Genomic DNA, 6,254 nt, shown 5'->3' with positions numbered 1-6,254 from the left:
GTCAGTGTTTCAAATCCACCCACCACTCTGTGGGGAAAAGATGAGGCAGTCTGCTTTTGTGAATATTTATAGCCTTGGAAACCCTATGGGGCAGTTCTACTCTGTTCCACAGGGTTGCTATGAGTCAGAATCGACCCTATGACCATGGGTTTCATTTTGTTTTGTTTTGTTTTCAATCTCCTGTGTCCTGGTTGATTCGCTTGTTCATTCATTCTGTTCATTCAGCAATCATTATGGAGCCTGCTGTGTGCCCCACAATAAGGTAACCTCCAAGAGCTCCCCTCTAATATAAGAATCAAACCCAGTGGCTGTGAAGTTTACTCTGACCCATAGTGACCCCATGTGTGTCAGAGCAGAACTGTGCCCCTAGGCTTTTTAATGGTTGATTTTTGGGGAAACATCACCAGACCTTTCTTCTGCCTCTGGGTAGACTTGAATCTCCAATTTTTCTGTTAGCAACTGTTACGGATTGAATTATGTTCCCCCAAAATACATATGACACCCTTTCCAACCTGGTCCTGGCACTATGGCTCCCACAAAAGGGTGGTGAGAAGAAGAAGGGTCGTTCTGCTATCAACAAACTGGTGAACAGAGAGGACACCATCAACATCCACGAGCACAACCATGAAGTTGGCTTCAAGAAACATGCCCCTCAGGCACTTGAGGAGATCTGGAAATTTGCCATGAAGGAGATGGGAACATCAGATATGTGCATGGAAACCAGGCTCAACAAAGCTGACTGGCTCAAAGGAATAAGGAACGCCCCGTACTGTGTCCATGTATGGTTGTCCAGAAAATGTAAAAAGGATGAAGATTCACCAAATAAACTCTATACATTGGTTACCTATGTACCTGTCACCATTTTCAAAAACCTACAGATAGTCAATGTGGATAAAAACTAATAGTTGATTATCAAATAATGTTATAAAACTGCAAATAGATAAACAAGTATTGTAAATCCTAATCTCTATGCTTCTAGTTAAGTTGCTCTGGTGGTGTAGTGGTATGTGTGTGGGGGGAAGCTCTTGTGGCATAATGTTTTAGGCATTTGACTGTTTACCAGAAGTCTGATGGTTCAAACCCACCAGCTACTCCTTGGAAGGAAGACTGGGCAATCTACTTCTGTAGAGCACCACCTCAGAAACACAAGGAGGGGTTGCTATGAGTTGCATTTGATTTGACTCAATGGCAATGAGTTTGGTTTTTATTTTTTGGTGGTGTAGTGGTTAAGGCATTTGGCTGCTAACTGTAAGGTTGGTGGTTCAAACCTACCAATTGTTCCATGGAGGAAAAATGAGGCAATCTGCTTCTGTAAATATTATAGCCTTGGAAACCCAATGGAGGTCACTATGAATCAGAATCAACTTAAGGATAGTGAGTTTGGTTTTGTTTTTAGGTTATGTTTGTAGTTAGGAGCTCTGGTGGCATAGTGCCTAAGGCATTTTACTGCTAACTAGAAGGCTGGTGGTTCAAACCCACCAGTCACTTCTCAGAAGGAAGATTGGGCAATCTACCTATAATGGGTTTTCTGTGTTATGTTAATGAGGAAGATTTAGTGTAGAATGTGTCTTGAGTCAATCTCTTTTGAGATATAAAAGAGTAAACAAGTTAGAAGCAGAGATGGAGGAAGAGAGATGCCAAATCATGTGAAGATCATCCAGGAGTAGAAGCTCAAAGAGTCAAGGACTTTCCTCCAGAGCTGGCAGAGAGAAAGGCTAGAGCTAACACACTGAACTGAGACTTCTAGCCTCCTAAATCAATAAATTTATTTTGCTGAAGTCATCTGCTTGTGGTATTTCTGTTGTAGCAGCACTAGATGACTAAGACAGCAGCCAAGCCTGTTAACTGTTTGCACGCTCAGGGACTCCTAATAAAGACATAAAATTCTAACCCACTGTGATGAGGGCAAAGATATAGAGATACAAAGGGGTTGAGGGAGTACAGAGAAAGGAACCCCAGCTCACCATTTCCTACCACACTCAATCAAGACCAACTGTTCTCCAAGAGTAAAGCCATGTATGGATTAGTGGTTAAGGACACTCTTTGTGTCCACACCCTTTCTTCCTGCACCATTGACTGATTCTAGTCTACATCATGGCTCTCAGAGTAATCACTTGCCATATGAAAAGTTCTCTTCTCTCTTAACCTGGGTTTTTGAGATAAAAGAATGAAATGTTCTCCTTCATGTAGATGTCAGGAACTTGCAAGGAGCACATTTATGCTTTGTATACACACTATTGATTAAGTCTAAAAGAAAAGCAAGATGTCAGCCAGCACAAACTCAGGTCATATAATTTCATCCCAGTGACATCGTGTGATACTCAAAGTGACACTTGGTAAAACCTCACTCTATTTCTTTGCTGAGCATCATCTCTATGAATAACTTAGTTAGTTATAATAAGCTAGTGTTATAAGCTTCTTGGTAATTCTTTTGATTAAAGGATACACCTTTGAATGTTGCCTCTGTAGGTTTGGTATCTTCCCTACATCTAGAAAAACATTCCCCAAGTTCATTTTTTTGTTTTTTTTAATTTTTACTGTGATTTGGGTGCAAATTTACAAAGCAGATTTGTTTTACTCTCAACAGTTCATGAACATTTGTTTTCACACCCCAATTATAATCCCAACAATAAAAGCTCTCCTCCCACCTCCTCCCTGAGACCACTTCCTCCATGTGTCCTTCTTTTGCATGCCTTCTTGTCTGTCCAGCTTTCCCACTATGGAAATGCTTCCCTTCTGATCTCTCTTGGTTGATTGAGCTAAGAGGTGCATCTTCCAGAAGTAGGTGGCTGCATCTCCTGGGGTATGTATTCTGCTTGCGGGCTTTTCTACTATTTGGCTGAGAGCTAATTCACGGAAGTGAGTTCAGTTGCAGGCCTGAAGGATAACCCAGGACCATAGTCTCAGGAGTTCCACCAGTCTCTATCCAACCAGTAATTCTGGTTATTTTTGTGATTTTGAATTTTGTTCCACATTTTTCCTACCACTCTGTCCAGGATCTCCAGTTGTGATCCCTTCTTGAGTGGTTGGCATTGGCAGCTGGGCACCATCTAGTTCTTTGGTCTCAGGGTCATGAAGATTGAGGTCCCTGTGGTCCTTCATACCCTGGGATGAGTTGTTTCCATATGACTTTGATTTTCTTCACTCTCCCTAACTTCATATTAAAAAGCATTATTTTTACTCTTTCAGGTTGGGAAAACCAGAGCAGTTACCATGTTGTGTTTGAAAATCTCATGTTTAGATGGCTTCATGTGACTGTTTAGCAATGGTTTTGAAGTCAGTGGTTAGATATGGAAAGTGAGGAAGATAAGGGCTCAGAGATGACCCTCAGGTTTCTAATTTGTTGACAGGGTGTGTGGAAGAGCCACCAATTGAGATAGAGAATGCAGAATGAGGAACAGTTTGTAGGTGGGGAAGATACTGAGCTCCATTTTAGAACCACTGAATTTGAGGTGCTAATGGGGCATCCAAGTGAAAATATTCAGTGACTGAGTCTTCTGTGAGTTGAGGGTTAGGATTGAAGGGATATTTCTGGACATTATGAGTGTATGAGTCTCTGGGTGGTACAAACAGTTAACATGCTCTGCTGCTAACCAAAAGGTGGGAGGTTCAAGTCCAACCAGAGGCAGAGGAAGAAAGGCTTGCCAATCTGCTTCCAAAAAAGCCATTGGAAACCCTATGGAGCACAGTTCTACTCTGAGACACATAGGGTTGCCATGAGTTGGAGTCAACCTGATGACAACTGGTATCTAGTGGCTGGCAGTTAAACCAAAAGAGGATAAGGTCCTTGTGGGAGTTGGAAAGCAGTGAATTATGGGTGGACCTTCAAGGGCAGGCAGAAGTAGAGCACAGAAAGGAATAGAGCATTTCAAGGAGGAGAGAGTGCTAAATAGTTTTCAGTAAAGGAAAGAAATCCAAGATTGGGACTGAGCAAACATAGTGGTAATGTGTGACTTCTGTGGGAGAATAGTTTGGGTAAGTTGGTGAGGCCAGGACCCTGATTTCATGGGTCAAGCAGTGGTAAGTCTTCTGGGAGATGTGGACGGGAAGGAAAAGAAGATTACAGTGAAATCAGAGGACAACCTGAAGTAAACATTACTGTTCAAGATGGGTGAGATGTCAGCTTGTTTAGAGTCTGAGAGGAAGTAGCCAGTAGAAAAGGACAAGTGTTAAGTGTAAGGGAAAGAGGACAGCTGGACCAAGAGGATGGCCTTGTGCAAGGGGAGGAGGGGAGGATGACTATGGGTATGGTAAGTGTATAAGGGTATGGGGGATCAGGAATTTGACATTCATATGTGATAACCCCATTTTTCCCCATGAAGTAGGAGACAGGGTCATCCCCTGAGAGTGAGAAAAAAGGGGAGGGTTGAGTAGGGGTATTATGAGGTCAATAAAAGTTAGAGTAGTTATTGAGGGTAATGGAAATGAATCTTCTTTCCCAAGGGTAGGTGAGGCATTGGTGATTCAGTGGTAAAACTCTTGCCTTCCATGTAGGAGACCCAAGTTTGATTCCCTTTCTGTGCACCTTGTGTGTGGTCACCACTCGTCTGTCAGTGGAGGCTTGCATGTTGTTGAACAAGTTTCAGAGAAACTTCCAGACTAAGACAGACTAGGAAGAAAACTCTGACAATCTACTTCTCAAAACTATCAATGAAAACTCTATGGATCACAGCAGTTCAATCTGTAATCCATCACGGGTCTGGTGGAAGACAGGCAGTGTTTTGTTCCATCGTGCTTGGTGTTCTCATGGGTTGAGGGCTGACGCAATGGTGGCTAACAAGAATAAGGTCAGTAACCAAAAATAACCAAATCAAACCCACTGCCATCGAGTCAGATCAGACTCATAGCCACCTCCACTGGGTTTCTGAGGCAGTAAATCTTTACAGAAGTAGATTGCCCCATCTTCCTTCCACGGAGTGGCTGGTGGGTTTGAACCACCAACCTTCTGGTTAGCAGTGCCTCACAGCATATGTTAATTCAGGGCACAAAGGGCCTAGCTAAGTTGGGAAAACTCAGATTTGTGATGATCTGGTTTTCTCCAGCAACCTCAGCTCCTTGGCTTCAGAAATGGAGGAAGTGGGTTGGGGTATTAATCTTGGAAGGGCATTTTGCAGGACAGGTGAAACAGAAGGATGAGTGCTCAAGAAAACCGAGGGCTCTGGATTGGCTTTGGCTGTGAAAGGCTAAGGCAGAGGCGAAGCAAGAAGGTGAGAACTGAAGAGGGGAACATAAACTGAGAGAAAGGGCTACCCCCTGGACTCTGGAATCTCCCAGACCAACATCAGGACACTGAGTGGTGAGGAAGATCCAAGGCCCCAGTTTGTGGTGTTTTGTTATAGCAGCCCTAGGAAACAAATACACAGGGGTAGGGTCAGATCTGCCTTAAAAACCTAGATCCACCACTTACCATAGGCACATTCTCAACTCTTTGAGGATATGTGTATAAAATAGGGCTGTTTTAAATATCAAATAAAGTAATACCTTCATAGTTCCTAGCACAGAGTAGGTATGAAATTAAAGAATGCTCTTCCTCCATGTCCTGTCTTGACTACTTAGAGGCTAACTTGTCTATGAGGCCATAAGCAGCTTCCTTGGATTTTATTATGGATTATTTTTGGAAAGTCCTAGTTTCATATCTCTGACTCACCTGGAATGAAGCTTGAGAGGAAGTGTCTCGGGCTGATGCCATTCAACTGAGCTATTTCCACCCTTTGTGTTTCCTACTCACTGACTTCACTGGGCTGTGGGGAGACCCATGTAGGTTTAATGAGAGCCTGCATTTTACAGGGTTCAGCTCACACTATAAATAGGACCTACATTTCCCTGGTGGGATTTATAGGTTGCAAGTGGTAGGCTGCAAGAGGATTGGTCTAGCTATAGGATTTGTCTAAAACCCCAAGTGAGTGAGTGGATAAAAATAGCAGCCCAGGAACCTATCTGGCCCAGGAAACATTAATCAGTGCATGGGAGCTTTGCTCCAGCATTGCCCTGGGACACAAAAACAGTGGATCCTTTTAGGATGGGAAGTGACCTGGTGCCGGGGGTAAGAATGGCACTCCCCAGTAATGAATGGGCTTTCCTGTCCCTGGGTCAGGCAAGAAATGTTTCAATGCTCAACTACAAACCAAAAGGTTGGTGGTTCAAACTCACCAGAGTCACCTTGAAAGAAAGGCCTGGTGATGTGCTTGTGAAAGTTTACAGCTTTGAAAACTGTATGGAGCACAGTTCTTCTCTGCAACACATGGGACTATGAA

This window comes from Orycteropus afer, unplaced genomic scaffold, assembly GCF_000298275.1.
Source record: "Orycteropus afer afer isolate SDZICR_OR568_19922 unplaced genomic scaffold, OryAfe1.0 scaffold00020, whole genome shotgun sequence".
NCBI classification, from domain to species: Eukaryota; Metazoa; Chordata; class Mammalia; order Tubulidentata; family Orycteropodidae; genus Orycteropus; species Orycteropus afer.
Note: the sequence above shows the minus strand (reverse complement) of the source record.